General features: G+C 34.0%; 1 long non-coding RNA gene across 1 annotated transcript; it reads left to right on the top strand.

Moving 5' to 3' along the window:
* The first annotated feature begins 20,697 nt into the window (after positions 1-20,697).
* Positions 20,698-23,958, top strand: LOC140016248 (uncharacterized). The gene is made up of 3 exons (XR_011822597.1): positions 20,698-20,993; positions 22,861-22,925; positions 23,656-23,958. It is a non-coding gene; the product is annotated as an uncharacterized lncRNA (long non-coding RNA).
* The last annotated feature ends 1,733 nt before the right edge of the window (positions 23,959-25,691 follow it).

The following is a 25,691-nucleotide window of genomic DNA, read 5'->3' as shown; positions in this document are numbered from 1 at the left end:
TTCTTAAAATTCATTTCTTACAAAATAGGAAATTTTTTGCTTTATGCGACAAAACTTGAAAAATTAGATTTTGAGTTTGGTATATCCAAAAATGGAAAACTTTATACCGTTGGAAATTAGATCCAAAGTACTAAAAGTTCCCAGAGGACACTTTTCCAAGATTCCAAACAAAAAGCATTCATTTTTCAGTTCAATATTACTGATACACGGAGACAAGATAGACCCAGCCTTGGTTTTCAGTGATATTTGGAAATTCGGTAAAATTGACAAGAAGTGAAACACAATAAGGATCCCAATTAAAGTTTCAAACACAACAAACGGAACTAAATTTGGTGTTTTGAGCAAAAAGATATAACAGTTTAAAGTCAGTTGATTTTCATGACCTGAGCAGTGAATTTTCAGATTTGAAGAGCAAGGTTTGAGACATCATTTGGGTATCGAAACGGTATTGAAATTACACGAAATTTGCTATACTTAAACCTCCATATATGGACTACCTCTCTGTCAAAATTTAGATAAAAACTCGCACGAAAAGACAGTTAACAAAACGATCAAAGTTTGTGAAATCTTTCAAACCAAATCTGCCATCCTATTTCTCTTTCTTTTTCAAAGTTTTGTCCAATGAAATCAGCCCCAATTCGCTCCATTTTTTAAAGCAAGATTCCAAAAACATTTAATAAGCAATTGATAGTTACCCTTGGAACCCTAGATGAATGCCCTAGATGAAGTGATTACCCTTGGAACCTTAGATGAATATCAGATTTTTCCGCCAAAAATTCTCCAAGAAAATCCACAAGATTGCTCCTTGCTCCTAACTAGAGTGGTACTCCAAGTTGTGACTGATTTGGTGGAGGATTTGTGGGTGAAATGGAAGCTAGAAGATGAAGTTTTTCCTTCCCTTTGTTCTTCCTTGACTGCTGGCTGAAAATGGAGAGAGAGAAATGAGAGAGTTGTGGCTTATGGCTTGTCTTGGAAGATTGGAGAGAAAAGTAGTTAGGAAGATTTGCCAAACAGTCAACTTTGAATAGTTGTCGGAATAGGGTTTCGCACCTCCAATTCTCTCGGGTTTGATACACTCATGCACTAATCCTTCAAGGTATTTCCTTTAACACTGTAATTACCCACTCTTACTAGTCTAATATTAATTTCTCAAATCTCCACTTAGTTGTACTGACATGATTATCGACAAACCATCGACGCGCGTGCAGTAAAAGCTTAATTGGAACTCACTCACCTCTAATCTCTCAATTAACTTTTCTTAGTATATTATTAATTATTCTTAATTCTCCAAGATTATTGCACTTCTCGAATCGAATATTGTTTCGAAAAAAAATGTATTCACTATTTCTCGTTAAACGAGCCGCAGAAAAATTAAATAACACTAGGGCAAATAATTATAAAATAAACTAAATTAAGAAATAAAACATGAGTCCTCACATAACATGAGAATGCAATCCTCTAGGGCAGGTACCATACAATACCTGATGAATCCAATCAACTTATTGATATTCGAGTGAAAAGCAATTTGTAAAATTTGGCCAATTGGAATGACAAGAGACATTTGTCCTACCAAAATGAGGACAAAATCCGAATAGATTGATTATTTTGACTGACACATAAAGTGATGTGAAAGGATTGTAATGTCTAGACTAGTTTATTCAGTAAACCTTAGATTGAAACCCTAAAAATGAATAAACAAGTCAAATGGATCGGTTGAAATTGATAATTTATTCAAAATTGACTAGATCACCCTAAAAATGGGTAAACTGGTCAAATGAATTGAATGAAATTGATGATTTATTCAAAATTGACTGGATCACCCTAAAATGGGTAAACTGGTCAAATAAAATTGATGATTTATTCAAAATTGGCCGGATTGTCCTAAAAATGAGTAAACTGGTTAAATGATTGAATGAAATCGAGTGATCAAATAGATCGGATGGAGTGATGATTTATTCAAAAATTGACTAGATTATTCTAAAAATGAATAAACTGATAAAATGGATTGAATGAAATTGATGATTTATTCAAAATCGAATGAATTATCCTAAAATGAATTGATCAAATAGATTGTATGGAGTGGATGGTTGATCCAAAAAATTGACTCAATCATCCTAGAAGTGAATAAACTCGTAAAAATGGAATGGATGGAATTGATGGTTTATTTGAAAATTGACTAGATTGACCTAACAGTGAGTAAACTAGTAAAATGAATTATTTGAAAATTGACTAAATTGTTAACCCATTTGTGGTTTTCAAATTGTACGAATTTCGTTATAATGCATTAGTCTATGATTTTTCTAAAATCAAGATTTGACCTCGATATATTTATCGTCTCAACAATGAGGAATTATTTGTAAATTTCTTCAACTTAATGTCCTTTACGCGAGGGAATTTTTACCAATTCTGATAAAATAGCCAAAAGATGATTGTTAGATGCTCATATTCTAATGTGCAAAACTATTCCATCATTCTCAATGTCATCATCGCGGAAGGGATCGGATCCTACCTTACCTCATGCACTACCCCTTTGGACGGTACAAGAAATATAGACGTGCAAGTCTCATTGGATTACATATCCGAGACACAAGGTGGCTTATTCCTAACGTGAGATTCACTATGCGGCATTCCCTTCTAAAGTTTATGCATGATGTTAATTTATCAAAACCATTAAATATGTAATTTGAAATGAAACATGACCTAAGGGACCCTTTTGTATGCCAGGATGGGCCTAAAATGAAGTTCAATTATTAACCTATACATGCAATATATCGGAATTTAAACGTGCAGTAACCTATCTAAGAGGGTAAGTTCTAAAAGAATATCATGCCAGAACTCTTATTTTCTAGTGTTTGTGAATGCTAATGACGAGAAAACAAGGAAATATTAGCTCCACAAATAATCACATAACACGTTGGAACAATTTAGATGATACAAAAAGCAAAAAAGAAAAATAAGGAAAGAGGGGTAGAATCCCTCCCTTCGTGTCTAGTGTTCCTAGTTGGGTATGGTTGACTCTATCCTAGGTGATTTCTAATATGGATGCATGAGGTTGGGCTTACTAATGCATCTAGACTCGATATGGTTTTCAGGCTCCCAAACCTTTAGACTAAAGGCGAAGGGTCATCAATCCCAACGTCTAAGAGTCGATGGTACGACTGATCCCTCGGATATTACTACGCGCACGTCGTGCCACGGCCACATGTCCAAGTGGATTGATCTTAATCCTAATAGGGTAGAGTGGTGTGACAACCACTAAAAGTAAAAAGAAATGAGTGGTTATAAAATGTATGTACATATGAAGTGCTCCTTTTGAATGGAGGGATTAAATGTCATCGCGTGTGGGTGAAGGTTCTAGGGTAACTATGCCCCCCTTCCCAAAATGCAAGCGCGATATATAAACATAAGTGAATGAAATAAATGCTTTATTCATCACATACACAGATATCGAGATGATTGCGCATGTCAAATGCAAGAAAACCCTAAAAAGGAAAAATGCAACCTAAATCCTCCAAATGTGATATATAAAAAGGTTAAAAGAAGAAAAGGATGCATGTATAAAAGTAAAAAGAAATGAGGGTTATAAAACATATGCACGTATGAAGTGCTCCTTTTGAAAGAAGGGATTAAATACCATCGCGTGTGGGTCAAAGTTCTAGGGTAACTATACCCCTCCCCCAAAATGCAAGCGCGATATATAAACATAAGTGAATGAAATAAATGCTTTATTCATCACATACACGGATATCGAGACGATTGCGCGTATTAAATGCAAGAAAACCCTTAAAAAGGAAAAATGCAACCTAAATCCTCCAAATGTGATATATAAAAAGGTTAAAAGAAGAAAAGAATTAACTAAATCAAATGCTCAGACACTCTAAATCTCCAGTGGAGTTACCAAGCTGTCGCGTCCTAGTTTTTAATGAAAAATAATATTTGCGGGTTTATAAAATAGATTTCTGATTAGTTTTGATTGAAAATGGATTTTTTATTTTTAGTGAATATGAAAAAGAAACAGGGCCTAAAATGGGGCTTAAAATACGACGATTTCTATCCTAAAATAATAGTTTAAAAAGGGTTTTTAATTAAAAAAAATAGGACTCGCCACTTGGTATTAAGTTAAGGTGTACCAAGTCACCTAAAATGAATTTTAAAAAATAAAGAAAATCCTTTTTAAGCGACTTCAAATCTTTGAAAATCAAGAGAAATGAACTCGAGAGTCACGGTTGAAGAAAGGGAAGGCAAGGATGAAATCAAGGCACCCTTTCAATCTAGCCAAGACTAGTTGCGTGATTTAGTCGAAAAACTTTTCTTAATTTAATCTAAAAACTTATCACATTTGAATGTCACTATATGAATGCAAATCTAGACCTAATGTATATCAGAAGGATCAATATGTCTCTTCGAATTTTAGTTGGTGCAAATCGTATTAATTGCGACGCCCAAAAATGATTCTTTGAAGATGGCATGAATATGCACAAAATGAGACTTTGAAGAAAAAGAAAAGAAAATAATAATATATAAATATACATGACCTAAAGGGATACATCATAATGGGTACGGGGATACTAAAATTCGTAACTCAATTTTCTCTTTTATAGAGGGAATACGAGCGTGCTAAAATTAGAAAACCATAGTCGTCCATATCTCATATTTAAAGGGTAATTTCCCTACTTTAATCAAGCAAATGCACTAATCTACTCCTAATTTCCTTAAATGGAATAACAGTCTAAATATTATATGTCACACATAGGGATAAGGGATATATAGGGGAAATATCATGCAAAAATGGTAAGGGTCCTAAAAAGTAGAAAAATATGCATGAAATATAGTAATTTGTCACACAAATATGATTTAGCGCGTAGACGGTCCCTAAGGGTCTAGCATTGGACTAGTCCATGTCTATAAATTCTCACTAGTGTTGAACTAGCGAGAAAACGGGAAAAAAGGTCACAACTAGCATTGGACTAGTGTGATGAAATCATGCATTTATTATAATTGAATAAATCATATAAAATATAAGAAAAGCAAATAAACATATAAATCACATATAGCACATAGCACATAAACATAATATCTAAATGCAAAGACCTTAGGAAAGCGAATAAACACATAAACACACAAGCATGCAAACACGTAGACAAATAAAAGTGAATAAAGACCTAACTATTACATTCGGGAAGGCCTAACTACAATCTAAAGGGGTAAAGAATGAAATGAAATAAAATAAAATAATAACCTAACTATTACAATTTGGCATTTAAATGCTTCTCAAATAACCAAAAATTAAATTAAAATAAATATACAAAATTAAAACAAATAAAGTGAATAAATGACATAAAATAATAAAAAAATTCAAAAAAGCATGCAATTACACATAAAATCACATAGGAGTACATAGGATCAAGTAAAATTAAAATAAAGGAGTAGAGTGTACCTTCCTTGAATTGGTGACCTAATGAAATGAAATTTCTTTTATTTATCTCCCAACATGAAGAACATAGTTAAGGCACCACTTTAATTAACAACTAATCAAAAAAATGGAAATAAACATGAAATTGAATCAATTAAAGTATTTAAATGAAAGTAAACAACCCATATTCAAGAAATTGAAACAAGCAAGGACCTAATTGAAACAATTATAGAAGTTTGAGGGGTCAAATTATTATTATTACAAAATTAAGGGTTTAAATTAAAATAAAATTAAGGGCTTAAGATGAAACCTACCAAAACCAAATACTAAAATTCACAAAAATAAATCAAAACTCTCTCACCAAACCCCAAACAAAATATTACCCAAGTTTTTAACTATTTTACTAAAATCCAAATCAAAACTATAAATCTATCAAAAAATTATTAAATCTTTATCCTAAAATTCACAAATAATCTGTCCAAAAATCACATTAAAACATACCAAAGAAAAATAACGTTTTGAAGGGAGAAAATTGATTAATTTTTCCAATTTTCTGGGCCATAACAGAATTATATGAAAATACAGGGGTTAAGTTGCAATTTTTAAAAAAATTTCATGCAAAGGGTTGAAGCTTTTTTTTTTTTTTTTTTGGGAGAAAAACCCCGTTTACTGGGAGGGGAGTGCCAGCCCCTTAGTTATCTATGCAAAGGGTCGAAGCTTTCTTCTTTATTCATCTGCAACTTCGCAACTATGACATTCAGTTCATACACAGCTAACAAAATCCGAACAAATAGCAAACTTTTGAACCAAAGCAACTGCATCTTATCATCAAAATCCAACCATATACTATGCATACCCCAGGATTCTTCAACCCAGATCACGCACAACAGACAACCAAAAAACAGTCATGAACTCTCGCACACCCAGCAACTAACCTCACATGAATTCCCAAACAAAGTTTTGAAACATGTCTCAGACAAGGAATATCTTTCTTAAGATGACAAGGAATATCTCTCTCCAACTCATCAAGGATTAGCAAACATGTAGCAAGTGATAAAAAACCAGCTTTCAACTCGCAGACATGAAGATCTAAGTGATAAAGGCAGCATAGCTACAACAACAGTCAGACAGTTCAAGATTCACATCTTATAGCCTTCGATTCTCATGGACAATAGTGTTAAGGGATCCAAGAAAGATGCTAGGATTACCTTGAACCTTTTGTAAAGCAGGAATAAACGTGAAAATCCTTCAAGAGATCACGATAATCTAGAAATGCAGTTCAAGAAGACTTGCTGCAGAAATTTCAGCGTTGACGAAATCAGCACTTTGGGTCGCGATTTGAGAGGGTTAAAGGGATTTTTTCTGAATGATTTCTTCACTAGCGTTGCTCATGGGTATCCGTAGATGGTGCAGAAAAAGAAATCTCGCTCTTAGGGTTAGAGGTTAGGTCGGAATCTGACTGGAAAGTGGGCTAGTTCGCCAGCCTGTTAATGGGTATTTTGTAGAAAAAATTTCTGCACTTTTCTGTTTTCTATCTCGTTGTCTCCTTTTTTTTTCTTCCTGATTTCCTAGACTTCCTTCAGCCGTCACCTTCCCTCCAGTCTCTCCTCCCTTCTCTCGATTCTTTCCTCCCTTTCTTTTTTCTTTCTTTTTTCCTGCCCGAAAGCTCTCTTTCTTTTCCTCCCCAATTTCTTCCTTTTTCTGGTTTCTTTCTCTTCCTTTCTGTTGTTTCCTCCTCCTCCCTTGCTTGCTCTCTTGATCCTCAGTCGTCACCTCCTCTCCCAATCTCCCTTCCTCTCTCGGTTCCTTTTCCTTCCTTTCTTCTCCCTTTTGCTTTCTACCGAAACCCTCTTTTTTTTTTCTTTGTTTCTCCTCTGCCTTCCTCTCCCCTGAAGCCTCTCTTCTTGTTCCAAAGCTTCCCTTTTTCTTTTCTATTCAACCATTCCCTTTTTTCTATCCCCCCTCTCGATTTTTCTTCCTTTTCTTCCTTGCTCACCTTTCTTCCTCTTGCTCGTAGCTTTCTCCCTTTGATTTTTCCTCCCCTTTTCCAGATTTTTCCAAACTCTACACTTGTCTTGCCACCTAACCCCTTGCATGTGTTGTGCAAAAAATAAAGACACTTGTCCAATGCTCACCTCATACACTTAGCTACCATGCATGCTTTCCACCTCTTTTATTTTTTCTTTTTTTCTTTTTTTATTTTTCAAAACAAATTTAGGGTAAACAAAATTTTAATTCCTAATTGAAATTGCCTTACCAAAATGTCATTTTATTTGGAAGGAATTGAGTTTGAAAAGATTAAAAACAAATTTTTGTTGAGAATTTTCTTTTTCAGGAATTTAATGCAAAAATGTTGTAAAAAGAGAAATGATGAACCTAATTTACTAATAAAAATAAATGCTAACTATCATTTTGCAAATTTAGTCAACTAAAATAAGCTAAAAACAATAATAAATAATAAAAAAACCAAAATTGAATTAAATAAAATTAAAATTTTGGTGTCTACAAATTAAATTTTTTTCAAATGTATTTCAGCTTTTTGACCAGGAAAATCAATGAATTGGATTTCGATATCATAAGAATTGTAGAGTTAACCAAATAAAAATTCTGTTAAAGATTTGTCCTAATTTAAAGATGATCTCTAAATCACAAATTAGGCCCAAGTCTTCTAGATATACCAACATATGAAAGAAAGAAGCACATAAAAATAAAAGCAATATAAAATGACTCAGATGGATGCAACTATTAACTAAGGTCGTACGCAAGTAGAAGTTAGCATGTAGAATCCTAGTTGAGAGCCAAAAAACTTCCAAATTATAGAAGCAAGCTAACCACGATAGAAAATATGATCCAAACTCTCCATAGTTGGATTTGCGCAACAAAAATGGTGGGAAGGACCATGAAAACCAAGTCTAATCATAGCATTGGCAAGAGGAAATCTATTAGTAATTGATCAAACCATGAAAAAATAGATTTTGAAACAATTACGGCTATGCCACATCTTGTTATAGACAATTGAATAATTTTCGGGTTGTCTAATTAAAAGATAAGTTGACAAAACAAGAAGAAAAACTAATTGAAGGCTATTAACACTGTTATAAACTAGAACCATGGAAACAATAATCCATGTATTCACTACTCCATAACCACCCTCATTGGCAACCACCATTACTTGTCCAAATTTCCTCACTTCTTCATATTTAAGATCCTAGCCAAAAACCATTAATGGAAAAAATTAGTGCTTGTGCCAATAGGTATGTATATAATATAAACATAGATAATAGGGGACAAAAATAAAAGCAAAACCTTACCTCTTTGTACCATAAAGCTTTTCTACAACACCAGAGACTTCTATTTGCAAGCTATATGTATACAAAGAAAGATTAGAAATACAAGAAATATAGCTTATGCAATTTATCTTGGTAGTTACTAGAAGAAGAGAGTTTCGGAGTTTAACCATTTAAGGAGTTTGTCATGGTTTATGATGTGTGTCAAACCACTTAAATTAACATTCCAACTCTAAAAACTTAAATTTAAGTATAGCTGTGAGTAGAATCGTTTTCTCAGGAACTGGATGACTTATTTCCTTTCGAGTAGTAGTTAACTAAGGGGTTTGGAGTATTAAAACTAAACAATCAACAATATTAAAATAATCAAATGTAAGAAAATTAAATTCAAATCAATAATAAACAAGCTCTAACTAAAGAAATAACTTTGGAAGTGGTTCATACAATACTTATTGGTGCAATAATTATTTCACTATTCATTAAAAAACAATTTATAGTTGCCAAACATGCAATGACAACCAACTTTTCCTTACCGTCTCGATAGTTAAAGTATGCCCATTAACTACTTTCCTAACCAACAAATAACCCTAAATATGTCTGCAGAATTTAATTTCTTGATTGCATTAGAAACTATAAAAGATCTGTTTTAATCAATAAACACACTATCAGAATTTATTTAAATTAGATCATATGTTTCCCTAACATAAAATCAATCATGCATGAACATTCGACAATAGAAAAGCAAAAGAAAAGAAAAGACGAAAAGAAAAGCTCTTCATTTGTGATGTTACTGCCGAGACTAGTAGTTTTATTCTCGGAACAAAAACGTTCCTTTTCCTCTCCCCTTTTCGTTGCTACTTACTAATCTACATAAAAAGAAAAAGAGAGTCCTACTCCTTATAGGAAAATAGTACCTATTTCCTAACTAGTTATCGCTACCAAAAACCAAGGACTAGAATCTGCACCCACTGGCTAAGATATGATTAGAAATCAAATGGGAATGGGAAATTCTTTATCGGCTAGAATCCCACGTCTCCGAACTTGGGTACTTAACTCAGGTGCACCCATGCTAAACTAGTTCATAGTCTTCTGGAAAATTGCCTCATTTTACCACTTTTTGTTCTACTTTTCTACAATTAACACAAATAACCAAATATGAGTAGAATTTACTAATTAATGCAATATTTGGCCAAAATCAAAGAAAAATATTCATAAATTTTATAGCAATTACTTACCCCATCAATTCCCCCCACACCTGAATTATGTTTGTCTTCAAGCACGAGAACAACTAATCAAGCACTACTAAGTAATTGATTTCAAACAACGGCTATTACTCAAAATCATCTATTGTCAATGTACAATTAAAATAAACGTCAAGTATTAGTGGCTAATCTCTAGAAAATATCTCTCTAATTAGCTTTTAAAACCAAGGACTCTTCCAATTCTTGGCTAACTAATCTAAAAGCATAAAATATTTAACCAGCATTCGTCAGCAAATGATTCGACTATTAAGCAAAATCTCAACATTAAAACTCATGAATCAGCAGGCTAACATAATCATTCACATTCTCTTTCATTCATATACACTTTTTCATTTTTTTCTTTTATTTTTTAAGATATTTCCCACACTTGATTTTTTTTAGGAGAAAATGTTTAGTCCTTAGACATTCAAGTCTTTGACGCGAATTTCGACATCTACCAAATGAAGGAGTCTGGTTACTCAACTTTCATTGTTGAAAGATCACATACTCATAGTTATCGCTACTTTTTGATGCGAAAGGTGACACTTTTGGTGAAAACCCCCAGTTACTAGACAGTGATAACCAGTGAAGTATAAACAAATACTTTTCACAAATAAGAAACAAAATAAAATTAAAGACAACATCAGTCCGCTTTACTTTCCAAACATGGAGAACTAAGATTAATAACTGAATCAATTTACATCAAAAATGTTTAAAAAATATTAACAATACCTAGAAAAGTTAACCAAACATTGTAAAAATCACAAAATCTTAAATATTCACCAGAGAGACACTCTTAGATCTTACCACATGTGAGAACCCGTATTTTCCTAATATTTTTCCTAGGGTTTATTTCCCCTTAATTGCATGTTTTCTGCATTTTCTGGCTTAAGAATATTTTTTGGTGGATTTTATGTGTAATTATAGCTTTTAGATGATTTTTCTAATATTGGAGAGTTTTTAGAAAATTAAGAATATATGTTGGACGTGGGACCCACTAGTGCGAAAAGTTCGGAAAAATTCGGCCAATTAGGTTAAATTCCGGATACTGTGTGAAATTTATCGGGTATTAAGAGATAAGTAGAGAGTGGGATTTGATTGATGTGAGAGGAAAAAGAAAGATAAGAATGCACTTAATTGAGTGACAAGTGTCACCATCTTAGGGGTTGAAGCTTATGACTTACTATTCACTTTTTTTGACTTTTGACCCATTTGATTAAATATCTTTAAAATTGCTCAAAAATTACCATTTTTCACCCCTTGATGGCCGACCCTCCCTAGCAAGAAGAAAGACAAAACTCTTCAACATCTTGGCAAATTCCTAGCTCAAATCATCCAAACTACTTGCTTAAATTAGTTTTTACTCCATAAAATCCTTCCATTTAGTGTTAGTGGTGAGTTTGGTGAAGTTTTTTGAAGAGCTAAGGTGGTCTACAACTTCCTCTCTCTTGTTTACTTGGTAAGTGATGCTTAAACTTCCTCCTACACCTAATGATGCTTAAGTTATGCTTAGTAGTGGCTAAAGTGATGAAATTTGGGATTTATTTCTTGATTTGAAGTGATTTGGTGAAGTTTTTATTTTTTTGAGGAATTTTCTGGTTTAATGTGATCATGGTGTTGTGGTTATTTATGATGGTTGATAATGAAGGGTAATGACTCTAGTAGGTGTGTTTGATAAGAATTTGCAATCAATTTTGGGTTTGGAATGAATTGAGAAAAGTTAGGGTTTGATAACCCCTAATTCTGTTCGGTTTTTGATCATAGGGTTAGAGGCCGAATTGGACTTTGTTCAAAACATGAAAGTTGTAGGTATTGATGTGTTTGAGATTCCTGTAAAATTTCAGGTCATTTGGATTAGTGTAGAGTGAGATATGTTAATTTTACTGTTTCTGTTCTGGGTTGATCAGAATGCGAAAACTGAACTGGTAATTGGCCATTTTGACTGGATTTGCTTTGGATTTGGATGTTAGTGTCTTCTGATGAAATGTATCTGGATGTCTTAGCTACCATATTCCTTTGGAATCAATGCATTTGGACCTGTATAGACTGAGTTGTATGAATTACAGCATAGTGTGATTTGTAAACCTGCAATTACGGTTCTGGTTTGGTATTCTGCATTTTTGACCTAGTTGTGCTAGGATTTGGACTGAGTGGCCTTCTACATTGTTGTAGCCCTGTCTTTTAGCTTCAAGATGGTGGGTTTTACACCCTCATCCGATAAGCGTAGCGCATTTTGTGCCATTACCGCATTAGGAGGCCAAAACTGTTTTTGTTGTTGGGTCAAATGAGTTACGATTCCTGATTTTCTGGTTTGCTATAATGCTGGTATATGTTTGCAAAACCCTATTGGGGTTGTGATTGGCATTGCTTTATGACTCGTTATCGAGTCTCATTGTACTTGCTTACGTGTTCTAGGGCGTGACGGTGGTTCACGACATTCTCCTGACGGAAGTGCATGAAATAGCACTTAATTGATTGGTGAGTATACTACTCACTTAATTGTTACAATGTGGCTTTGTTATATGTGAATTTGATGCCTTGAAGGCTTACTTGGCTATTGGAATTGATAGAGGTGAGGGTGTACTTAACCGCCCTCACCCCTTGTGATCTCATTCATGACTGTTTACCGTTTACTGAAATACTGCAATTGATATATGAGATATTGAATTCCTTCCATGAAAACTGATTTGGTGTCGTTTGGATGAATACCCAACGGCCTTACTGTATTACTGAGCTCAACCTCGTTGGTGGTCAATTGAATCGAGCCGGCGAGGGCTTGGTCGTGAAAATTGACTTGCCACGGGGACTGTACTGGGGAACCTTGTAGTAATGAGACTCTTGGTTCCGGTATACTCGAGTATTACCAAAAGCTACTGAATTGGAGTGCGGGCCCGATTGGGGTATGTTTGGTGGAAGGAATGGAGTGAAGTGAGGTCTACGGTCGGGCATTCTTAAACATTGACGGAGGGTCAATGAGATTGGATCAAGAATGTAAGCGTGGAAATGGGCTCTTGAGAGCCATCCGTATCCTTTTACCGACTTGTTTTAATTCTTAATTGTGTACTCGAAATGAAAGATTATGCTTATATGATCCTTGTTGCTTATGTGGTAGTAACTCACTGGGCTTAAGCTCATTCCGTTCCATTTGTTTTCCTTACAGGAAAATGACCACTTTTGGAAAGATTATACTTGTTGGTTGTCAAGTTGAGCTCATGTAAATGTATCTTTTGGATAGCTCTTCGAATGAAACCCTAATGTGTATTGGGTTCACTTTCTCTTGATTGGCAAACCGAACATGTATATTTGTAATGAATGGTTTTGATATGCCGCTTTGGCTTGAAAATGTTATATTTCAATGTGTGTATGTTTGGTTGAATTTCGGATCAACTCGTATTTCAAACGGCAAAAGAAAAAAATTTTGCTACTCTCGGCCTAGTATCTGGATTCTGACGTGTCCAGCACTGTTCATCATCGGTTTCGACTTTTCTTCGTTTTTTTTATTTTTATTTTGTGATTTTGACTTGGTTGCGCGCATCGGTAAGTTCCGGAACGTATTAAATCGACGTAAACTGATCCGTTAGTCCTGGCGAGAGCTGGGCAGGCAGTCCGCTAACCTCTTTGGTTCGCCTTAGGGGAAGGTGGGGCTGTCACACCACATCATACTTAACAAATTAGCACATAAAACCTTAACAATAGTCAAATTTCAGAATCTAACTATTGTTTATCAAGGATAACTACAAAAATGCATAACAGGTGGGAAAATTTGGATAAAATTTTAAAAATAAATCAAATAAAAACTTTCAACAAAAATACCTACACTTGCACTTTTTCAATATACTACCCCCGACCTAAATCTTATATTGTTCCAAATGTAAAAATAGAGAACAAAAGAAAAGGATAAATAGACAATGAAACTTCCCTGAATATGGAGGAGGGCATCATACTGTCAAGGATGTGGAGCAAAAGTGGGGATAAAACCAATAGAATGAAAATAGTCACCAAATTCTTCAGTCATTTTAGACATGGGCAAGCCCAATTTTAGCGTGACTCATAGACATGGCCACGTCTTGTTGAACAGTAGTCATGTCTTTAGAACTCATCAGCCAGTTAGGCGTGGACACACCTTATCTAATAGTAGTTTTCTATCCACTAAAACAATAAAATCAAAATCAAACACACAAAATACAAGAAACCTAAAATAAAAGTAACAAAAATGAACTAAAACGAATTGGGTTGCCTCCTAATAAGCGCCTTTCTTTAATATTTTTAGTTATACATTGCCATGTTTGTTCAAGGAAGATAAAATCATGTAACTCGTTTTTGTGTTTCATCTTCTATATAATTCTTATAACCTTGGTAAGTAGAATGATTCTTAAGCACACGAGTTACTTTCTTCCATTGACTAGTAGATTGTGCCAAACAAGTAAGTAATGATTTTAATCCTTCACTCACTCATCTATCATGGACAATTTCCAATTCAAGATATTTGGCCATCGCAACTCCTAATTTATTCCTATCATGAAACTCAAAAACTTTTGGTATAACAAAGTCAATTTCACTAATAGAAATTACAGAATAAGAGTTAGGAAAATATTGGCTAGGCAATAGAAAGGATGTCACCACAGTTGGGAATTGTTTACTGGATTCGTTCACTAAAGCGATTTGAGGTTACGATCTTATTTCTTCCTCTTCAACTGCATTCTTGTTGACCTTGGTCCCTAACTTTTGATATTTACAAAATAATGGATAATACTAATATCTCTTCAAGAAATATTTTTAGTTATGAAGTAAATCAGATTCAAAGATCAAGTGCAATTGAAAGGGACAAAGGCTATTGAAAGCTATCGGATGCTTGGATCGGACGTCCGATAATCATTGCGCAACTTCAGACGCATGAAGAACTCCACCACCAGATGTCCGAAGGAAATAAGACATTCCCCCTGGCTCACTGACCTCGATCGGACGCAAGCATCGGACGTCTGATAGGATCGTTCAAACTCGACGAAACCTGTTAGACGCTCACAAAGACAATACCGGACGTCCGATAGAATTGAAGAATATTTTGCAAACTTACTGTCTGCTATCGGACACATACTTGGGTAGTACCGGATGTCCGATACTCTAACAACTAGTTGACTGTTCAACTACTTTCTATCTGTTGGAAGCACTAATGAAGCATTTTTCTTGTCTCTTATAAATAGAGCATGGTCAGAATCTTCATACAACTTTTGCACACTGAAGATACAAAAGATCTAGAGTGATTTTAGTGAGAAAATACTCTCCAAGGAAGATCTGTAGTCTTAGTGGTGTGAGATTCATTGTAAGATTTTCATTTGTAAGTGAATATTTCATGAGTGTAGCTCTGCGAGGGTTGTCCTGAGAGATAGTAAAATTTCTTAACTTGACCGAGTAGAGTTCGGGACAAGAAGGAGGTGAACCTTCCTTTGTACACAAGAGTGATTGTAATTCATCAACTTGAAGAAGTTTGTTTGAATTAATCTACAAGTTCAAAAGGAGTTGGGTAGTTAATTGGTTTGTAATTCTTTCCTTTTTATTTACTTATTGTTACGTTTGTGATCTTTATATTGTTTATCTTTTCTATTTCTCTCAAGTGATCTTGTTCATTCATTAATTGATTCATTGTGTGATCACTTAGAAAAGAGGGTAAATTTCATATTAAGCAAAAAGTGCCCATAAGTTAATTAGGTTTTTAATCAACCTAATTCACCCCCTTTTAGGTTGTTTTCGATCCTTGCAATTGGTATCAGAGCTTGGTCTTCTTGAGATTAAGCTCAATCGGTTTTGGAGTAAAAATGACAACCAATAATGCCATGTTTTTTGAAGAATATTCTGTCATTAGACCACCTATATTTAATGAGTTAAATTATGTGAGTTGGAAAGGAAGAATGATTATCTTTTTGCAATTAAATGATATTGAATTGTGATTTATTATTAGTGAAGGTCCATATGATGCCTCTCTTATAGATGAAAATACTCATAGATCTAGATCAAAAACAAGAAGTGAACTGACTACTGTGGATAGAGCTCATCTCACCTTAAATGCAAAAGTCATGAATGTGTTATATTGTGCTTTAAACTCAAATGAATCTATTAGAGTCAAGGGTTGTAAGTCCGCTAAAGAAATCTGGGACAAACTTAGAGAAAATGAAGGAAGTGAGAATGTAAGAGAACAAAAGAAGTCTATTCTGGTTACCAAGTATGAATCGTTCAATATGAAATCTCATGAAAACATTGATGAGATATACTGTAGATTCAACGACCTCATTAAGGATTTAGAAGTGTTGGAAAAGGAATACTTTCTAGGTGAAAAAAACAGAAAAATTCTGAATGTTTTATCAAAGGATTGGGAGAGTAAAGTGACTGCCATTGAAGAATCTAGAGATCTAAATTTCTTGCCTATTGAATCTGTTATTAATTTTCTAACCTCTTATGAGTTAAAACTTAAGTCCAAAGTTCAAGAGAAAGAGGATGTGAAAGTAAGAAGGAGCATTGCTCTAAAGGCATCTCAAGATGTACATGATTCTGCCTCCCTAGATGAAGAAGATACGGAAGCTGATGATAGTAATCTAGCTCTCATCACAAAAAGTTTCAAAAGAATTCTCAACAAACGAAGGTTCAAAAAAGGAGAAAACAGCAACTCATTCCCAAATCAGTTCAGCAACATAAGAAACAAAGGGAAGCAAGAGTATAATAAAAAGCAAACTGATAAATACTTTGAATGCAATCAACCTAGACACTACGTAGGTGAGTGTCAAATGATGAAGAAGAAAGAAGGAAGAAATTCAAGATTTAACAACTTTCAATTCACATGGAATGAGTGCAACTCCGATGGTGAATTTGAAGAGGAAGAAGAATCTGCTCAATTGGCTTTTATGGCCATTGGAGATGATGAGGTAACATCTTCGAACTCGAAATTTGAAAGTGATGATAAAACTGATGATGATCTTGAATCTTTCATTATAAAATTGCATGATAGTTTGAAAGGATCTTATGCTAGAAACAAGAAATTAAAACATAAAATTAGCTTTTTTCTTCAGAACAATGCACGTCTTTTTCAAGAAAACAAAAAATTGAAAACTGAAAGTGATTTCTTAAAAAAGAGTGAGACTGTTTTACACTTTGAGTTTGATAAAAAAATAAGATTTTGTGAAATGTTCAAAAAGAAACAAGGTAATTTGAAAAGAAGAATGGATAATTTAAAGGGTTAATCACATTTTTTCACCTTAAAAAATATCTCATTTCTCAGTTTACCCCCTAATCTTTAATTTTACTCACTTAACCCTCTTTATGACAAAATTGCCCTTGCATTATTTTGACTTTTCATTTACCTTATTTTTTTTCTTTTATTTCTTTTTCTCTTTTTTCTTTATTTAATTCTTCATCTTTTCCACAAAAATTTTCACCTTAATGATTGAAATTAAAAAAGAGAAATTGCAGAGATCAATCTTATCTTTAAATGATTAAAAAAAATATTCAAAGCACTTTTCTAAAATATAATTTTTTTAGACTTTCAATTCTTTTAATTTTGAATTTTTCTCTTTCCTTTCTAGTTTCTCATTTTATTCTCAAGAAAATATCTTAAGATGAAATTGTGACCTGATTAATAATCATCAATTGAAAATTGTGACACGTGACATCATACAAAAAATCAAAATTAATTTTTTATGCCTTTTAAACCTTCATTCAGAAATATGCAATTACAAACTTAAAACAAAAATTTTCATTGAAATGCAATTTCTATTGGGAAGGATGAAAGAGAGAAGAAAGAGAAAAATAAATAAAAGAAAGAAAAGCAATTTCATCTTATGATATTTTCGTGAGAATAAAATGAGAAACTAGAAAGGAAAGAGGAAAATCCAAAATTAAAAGAATTGAAAGGATAAAAAAATTGTATTTTAGAAAAGTGATTTGAATATTTTTTTTAATCATTTAAAGATAAGATTGATCTCTGTAATTTCTCTTTTTTAATTTCAATCATTAAGGTGAAAATTTTTGTGGGAAAGAGCAAAAATTAAATAAAGAAGAAAGAGAAAAAGAAAGAAAAGAAAGAAAAATAAGGTAAATGAAAAGTCAAAATAATGTAAGAGCAATTTTGTCTTAAAGAGGGTTAAGTAAGCAAAATCAAAAGTTAGAGAGTAAACTGAGAAATGGGGTATTTTTTAAGGGGATAAAATGTGATTAACCCTAATTTAAATAAGTTGCTCCAACATAAAAAATAAAACTGTTTTCAAGGTAATAAATCAAAGGCTCATCTTGACACTCATGAGAAGAAATTAAATTCTGGTGCAAATGAATTTGATATTTATAAGAGAAGATAAGTAAGATTTATTAAATCTGTTTATATAAATTTACAAATGAATTTGCTATTTATAAGAGAAGACAGGTAAGATTTATTAAACCTGTTCATGTAAATAATTCTTTGGTTTTGTATAATTTTTGTTGTCAAAAATGTCGCATAAAAAGTGATTGTTATGTGAGAAAAAACATGAGAAGAGGCATGAAATGCATGTGGATAGTTAGATATGATACTAACTCTAACAAGTAGGAGATATTGATAAGATTAATGAGATTCTTGTTCATAATATATTTTTTGTAATTTTCTTTTGATGTTTATGATGCTTTGAACTGAGTTTTTCTTGATGTTTTTGAATATTACTGAATTTGTATGATGTCAAAAAGGGAGAGAAAAGAACAATTCTGATCTAATGATGATTTGCTTTGTTAAACTCTTTGTAATATGTTGGTATTTTTTTGATATCAAATCTCTATGATATGTTGGTATGTTGGTGATTGCTGAATTCTGGTATCATTTCTCTATTTTTTGTTTGGAATATTGGATTCTCTGTTATTGTTGCTGGATTACGGTATAAGATTTTTACTCTCATCTTATGATGACAAAAAGGGGGAGAAATGGATGCTATGTGTAAGGGGGAGTTATTCTGAAATTATAAGTTTGGATGCAATGAGTGAGGGGGAGTTTATGCTCACTCATATGCTCAATCTTTTTCCTTTTTTCATCCATTATTTTGTCATCATCAAAAAGGGGGAGAATGTTGACCTTGGTCCCTAATTTTTTATGTTTACAAAACAATGGATAATACTAATATCTCTTCAAGAAATATTTTCAGTTGTGAAACAAATCAGATTCAAAAATCAAGTGCAATTGAAAGGGACAAAGGCTGTTGAAAGCTGTCGGACGCTTGGATCGGACGTCTGATAATTATTACGCAACTTTGGACGCATGAAGAACTCCACCACCGGACGTCCGAAGGAAATAAGACATTCCCCCTGACTCACTAACCTCGATCGGACGTAAGCATCGGACGTCTGATAGGATCGTTCAAACTCAATAAAACCTGTCGGACGCTCACAAAGACAATACCGGACGTCCGATAGAATTGCAGAATATTTTGCAAACTCACTGCCTACAGTCGGACACATGCTTGGGTAGTACCGGACGTCCGATACTCCAACGGCTAGTTGACTGTTCAGCTACTTTCTATCTGTTGGAAGCATTAATGAAGCACTTTTTTGGTCTCCTATAAATAGAGCATGGTTAGAATTTTCAAACAACTTTTGCACACTGAAAATACAAAAGATCTAGAGTGATTTTAGTGAGAAAATACTCTCCAAGGAAGATTTGTAGTTTTAGTGGTGCGAGATTCATTATAAACTTTTCGTTTGTGAGTGAATACTTCATGAGTGTAGCTCTGCGAGGGTTGTCCTGAGAGATAGTAAAATTTCGTAACTTGATCGAGAGGAATTCGGGGCAAGGAGAAGGTGAATCTTCCTTTGTACACAAGAGTAATTGTAATTCATTAATTTGAAAAAATTTGTTTGAATTAATCTACAAGCTCAAGAGGAGTTGGGTAGTTAATTGATTTGCAATTCTTTGCTTTTTATTTACTTATTGTTACTTTTGTGATCTTTAAATTGCTTATCTCTTCTACTTCTCTTAAGTGATTTTGTTCATTCATTAATTGATTCATTGTGTAATCATTTAGAAAAAAGGGTAAATTTCATATTGACCAAAAAGTGCCCATAAGTTAATTAGGTTTTTAATCAACCTAATTCATCCTCTTTTAGGTTATTTTCGATCCTTACAATTTTTATATCCTTCTTTTTGAAACTCTCACAGTTCCCTGTCACTTATTAGGGTAATTACACTCCCATTTTTCTCAAGGTTGATAATGGTCTATGAGGGCAATTTTTACAAATTGGAGAAACCAATTGCCTCACTGTAGATGCCAATAGACATATTCGATCCTCCATTATTCTAATTCTCATTTCTATCTCTTGTTGAAATTGATATGTGTTAGTAGTTAGTAATTCAATAGTTTCTTTAAGAGACATACCTGACATGGATGATAGCTGTTACTATTGATATTGATATTGAAAACTTATTGATCTTACTACATAATTAAAGTTGGAGTTATCCTACCATCCTTAATCATACCTGTTTGAATAAGGGTCATACCACGTTTGAAACAGAGGTGAAAAATCTTTAAAAGTATTGATTAGAGCACTGAAGTCATCTTGAAATACGGAGCACAAGTCGATTAGATGATTCGAGACATAATAAATTCCATGTGAGGGCCCAAAAATTTAATTTTCGATTTAATTGTGGTTGGAAGTTGAAGCTTGACAAAATTGACCAAGAGACAAAAGCAAAACTTGGATTTAAGTTGGCACTTTGACTAAGTTATATTAACCAAGACAAGACCAAAAACAACAAGAGACAAAGAGGAGGAGAGCCGGGTAAGAGCAAGAAAAAAAAAAGGGACTAAAAGAAAAGAAAGGAAAAGAAAGAGGGGAGGGGAAGTCGGGCAGGCTGGACAAGAAAAAGGAGAGAGAGAGAGCCGTGAGAGAGCGAGAGAAATAGAGAGGAAAAGGGAGAAAAGCAAGAGAAAATCTGGGAATTCAATCAACCATTTATCCCTCCCATTTATGTGTGAAAGCAAGGAGAAGGAACGATTGACTGCTGGCTGTCTTCATCATCTCTGTCCAGCTTTGATTCTTGAAGATTGAAAGGTAACCTGACTTCCTAGCTCTCAATTTTTATTGTATAGCTTGTAGTAGTAACTAGAAGTTGGAGTTACTAAGCTGGGAACTGATTTCATAGCTGGAAATTCGTGGGTTGAAATTGATTGAATGAATTTGGCAGTTTTGATTACTGTTCCAGATTTCTTGTCTGAAATTGGCTTGAACATTCGGGTATGATAGAAGCTGAATTAGCCTTAGAACAAATCATGGAAGTTGTATAGAATTGAATGTAGATTATGCCTGTAGATTTTCAGCTCAATCGGAATAGGGTACCTTGTGAAATGACTATTTTACCCCTGCTGCCCTGTTTTTGTCAGACATGATAGTCTGCCTCTATAATTGCTTCGTTTGGCTGGGAAGATGAATGAATTAGTTTTTGATGCCTTCTTAAGAATTGTAGCCTTGTATCTTATCTTTCAAATGGCTTTGGATTCACCTGAATCGGAGTTGTGTGTTCTGAGTTATGATTAACTGAATCAGGACTGTCAGTAATTGTGTCAGTGAGCTTTGAACTGGAAAATCTGGGGGCTATTTGGGTAAATTTGGCTAGGTTAGGGTGGGACCTGAGCTGAGATGTCTTCATGAGAATTGTAGAGCTATGTCTTAGCTTCGAAATGGTATATTTTTTGTTTTAATTCGATAAGTGTAGCCCGAGTTGTGCTTAAATTCCTAAAAGGTGACAGTGATATGTGATATTGAACTTTGTGTTTTTGGAATTGGATTTGGACAATAATCAATTGTGGTGAATGGGGATCATGAGCGGTGATTGGTGAGTGTTCCTTATTTGTTAAAATCTTTCCTCAAGTGTTTTAGTTAAATGTGCCCCTTTGCTTATTTAAATGCATTTGCCGTTACTAAAAGGGTTTGCTAAATGGATTTGTGAACTGTATTCTCTTTATAAGGTGTGTGTGTACTTTATCGTACTCACCTAAGGACATGTGTTTGATTTGAGTAATTGGGATTTATTGTATTAGCTGCCTTATGTGATTAAATGTGATTAAATGAGACTTAGACGGGGGTGTACCTGGTCGCACTCGATCTAGGTCTCAATATTTCGATATTGGATGTGTGATATGTGATTGGATGTATATATGTGATAAATCTTGTTTTATTACATGTTTGGCTTGTTAATTATTGCAAGGTATTCCTTAATTTGGATGGATGAACTTGTGTGTGTTTAAGTACAGTAAGGGGAAAATTTTCTGTTTTGAATCTTTCATGTTGGCCGAAATTTTTGGGACAAAATTTCAGATTTTTGGAGCTTTTATTTTAGTTAAAGTTTTGCCAAAATAATGGAATTTAAGTGTATTTGGGTTGATTAAACCGATTAGCTCTTCAAAGGAAAAGAAATGAGTGAACTTGTTAAAGTGAAAACTGGAAATTTGCTTTCTGGAACATCAGGCCAGTTTGGGAAAAAGGTTATCTTTTGGGGTATACTACTCCAAATCAAGTCCTGTTTGTTTGGTTTGAACTAGACACATAAGGCTACAATCCATGTAAATTTCAGGGGCTAACTCATTTTCTGTGATTTTTGGTGATTTTTCCAAGTCCGCTGGAAAAACAGAATTTTCCCTGCCCTGCATTTTACTGTAGCAGTCTATTGACGGAAAAACTGGGCAAAATCCGCATGGAATCTCATCAAGGTGTCTTCTACAAAGTTTTAGTCCTTTCAATTAGGTTTCCAACGGTATCAACCATGCAAATTTTGGACTTGTAAATATTAAGTTACGATTTTCTAAAGGTTTCTGCGATAAACCTCCAGTTTCCTGATTTTTACAATAAACATGAAAATGACTTGATATTTTTGCTTGGCCTTGAATATGCACGTGAATGATCGTGATTATACATGTCTCAGGTGAATACGAGAACTCCGAAGAACTGGTTTAGTCGCTTCATTTTTTCTCTGTCTCACGACTTTTGGTGAGTATCAAGTGCATGTGAAGTGTTTAAATGAAATGTTACTTGTACTTGCTAGTTAATGAGGCTAGGGTGTACTTTATCGCCCTTGTCCTCTCTTTCATGAAATTGCTTGCTTGATAAGTGATACGTGTTGCATGTGAATGCAAATGAAAGTATTTTCGTGAGCATTGAGCGGCAGAATGTATCATGCCCTTTTAGGATAGGAGGTACCGCTCATCCCGTCTCAATGCTATGACCAAATCTTGTCGATTGGAGCTTCGTCTCATCGACCTAAAAGTGAATGGAGGGGGGGACGCCCCAACCCATTGGCTAGCCTTGTAACTCGAGCCGGCAAGGGCTTGGTCGAGGAACTTGGTGAATCTTGGGAAGTGTTATAGCTTGATCCAAATAAGGGGTCTTGCTAGGTATACTTGTTAAGTGATACCACCTACATGCTTGTTTGGTTACGGATCCAAGAGGGTGTCATGGTGGCTGGATATAGTAAGTGGAGTTCTACATGGATAACTATGAAAGTTGACGGAGGGTCAACTACCTGAGCTTGGATCGCACGTGGATTAGCTCCTGAGAGCTCCCGTATCCTTTATTGTGATTAAATTCCCTACTTGCTTAATGTTTCGCAGTACTTGTTACTCAACTTATTGCTTTATATTGTGTCTTTGCTCGCATGTTTGCATGTTTTTCCCTTGGCCTCACTGAGCGTCAGCTCACCCCAATTTGTTTTCCTTAACAGGCTTGGAAGTGGAAGTTCTGAGGCTTAATTAGTGAACCCCAAAAATAATTTTCTTCCCACAGGGCTCGAGACCAAAAGAAGTGCTTGTATTGAGTTATTAGTGTCTGAGGGATATCTCATATATAATTTGAATTCGATTCACTTGATAAGTATTTGGTATAATATTTGGGACTGATAGTGCAATTGTAATTATTTGAGAACGGAGGACTTTTGTCTTATTCGGGGAATGATACCCTTACCTGAGATTTGTAGTGTATCTTATTTCGTTCTAAGTTTGAAAAATGTTATTTCGTTTATTCTTGAGGTTGTACCCTATGTTATTGGAGGTGAGTGATGTATTTTATTTGAGGACTGTAGTGAGTTCCGGCGAGAGTTGGGCAGGCGGTCAGCCGAACCCTTTGGTTCGCCTTAGGGGGAGGTGGGGCTGTCACATTCCACAAGTTGCAATAGTCAATTTTTCTGCATGAGAGGTCGGTGTATCTAAATGTTAATCATTAGAAGAGACACGAGCCTCAGTAACTCTCATAGAAATAAAATCTAGTCTATCTTTAAAATATTGAATATTAGTAGCCATAAACTAATAAAAAAGGAAAATAAAAATAAAAATTTGAAAAAAATAAATCAAAATGGCACCAGTCCCCGACAACGGTGCCATAATTTAATGGGTGTCAAACCACCAAAATTAAAATTCAAATCTAAAAACTTAAATTTAAGTATAGCAGTGAGTAGGGTCATCTTATCAGGGACTGGATGATTTATTTTCTTTCGAGTAGTAGTTAATTAGGGGGTTTGGAGTATTAAAACTAAACAATCAACGTAAATAAAAATAACCAAATGTAAGCAAATTAAATTTAAATCATTAATAAACAAGCTCTAACCAAGAAAATAACTTTGGAAGTAGTTTAGACAATGCTCATTGATGCAACAATTATTTCATCTATTCGTTAATAAACAGGTTATAGTTGCCAAACATGCAACAACAACCAACTTTTTCATACCGTTTTGATAGTTAAGGTATGCCCATTAACTATTTCTCTAACTAAAAAATAATTTTATGTACACCCATAGAATTTAATTTCTTGATTGTATTAGAAACTAGAAAAACCATGCTCTAATCAATAATCACACTACCATGGTTTATTTAAATTAGATCATTTGTTTCTCTGACATGAAACCAATCACTCTAGTCGCTACTAATTTAAAATAATTAAACAATTACGGATTTAATTGTCCTAACTGGCATTAGTTTGTTAGGTTGAATTAAATATCCGGTCCTGATATTCAAATAATAAAACAACCATGAGAAATTAAATCAGAAAACATACAAATACTAACGAATAAAAGAAACTAATAAAATAATTAGATCTCATAGTTGTAGCTGAACCAAGTCCTTCGTTACCCCTTGACTAAAAAAAGAATTTAGCTGCGCATCATCGGGAATAATCCAAGCAATTTCATTGACAAAAATTGCATGAACATTCGATAATAAAAAAGCAAATGAAAAGAAAAGACGAAGAGAAAAGCTCTTCGTTTGTGGTATTGCTGTCGAGACTAGCAGTTTTATTCCCAAGAGCAAAAACGTTCCTTTTCCTCTCCCCTTTTCGTTGCTACTTACTAATATATATAACAAGGAAAAAAGAGTCCTACTTCTTATAGGAAAATAGCACCTAATTCCTAACTAGTTTATGCTGCCAAAAGCCAAGGACTGGAATCTACATCCGCTGGCTAAGATACAATTAGAAATCAAATGGGAATAGGAAACTTCTTTATCAGCTGGAATCCTGCATTTCTGGACTTGGGTACTTAACTCAGGCGCGCCCATGTTAAACTGGTTCATAGTCTTCTGGAAATTTGCCTCATTTTTACCACTTTTTGATCCACTTTTCTACAATTAATACCAATAACCAAATATGAGTAGAATCTACCAATTAATGCAACATTTGATCAAAATCAAGGGAAAATATTCATAAATTTCATAGCAATTATGCACCTCATTAGTTCAAAAGTTTGAGAAAAGAGTCATGTCAAGAGAAGGA

Source organism: Coffea arabica, chromosome 10c (assembly GCF_036785885.1).
Source record: "Coffea arabica cultivar ET-39 chromosome 10c, Coffea Arabica ET-39 HiFi, whole genome shotgun sequence".
NCBI lineage: Eukaryota > Viridiplantae > Streptophyta > Magnoliopsida > Gentianales > Rubiaceae > Coffea > Coffea arabica.
The sequence above is the reverse complement of the archived record's forward strand: the minus strand, read 5'-3'. Positions and strand labels throughout refer to the sequence as shown.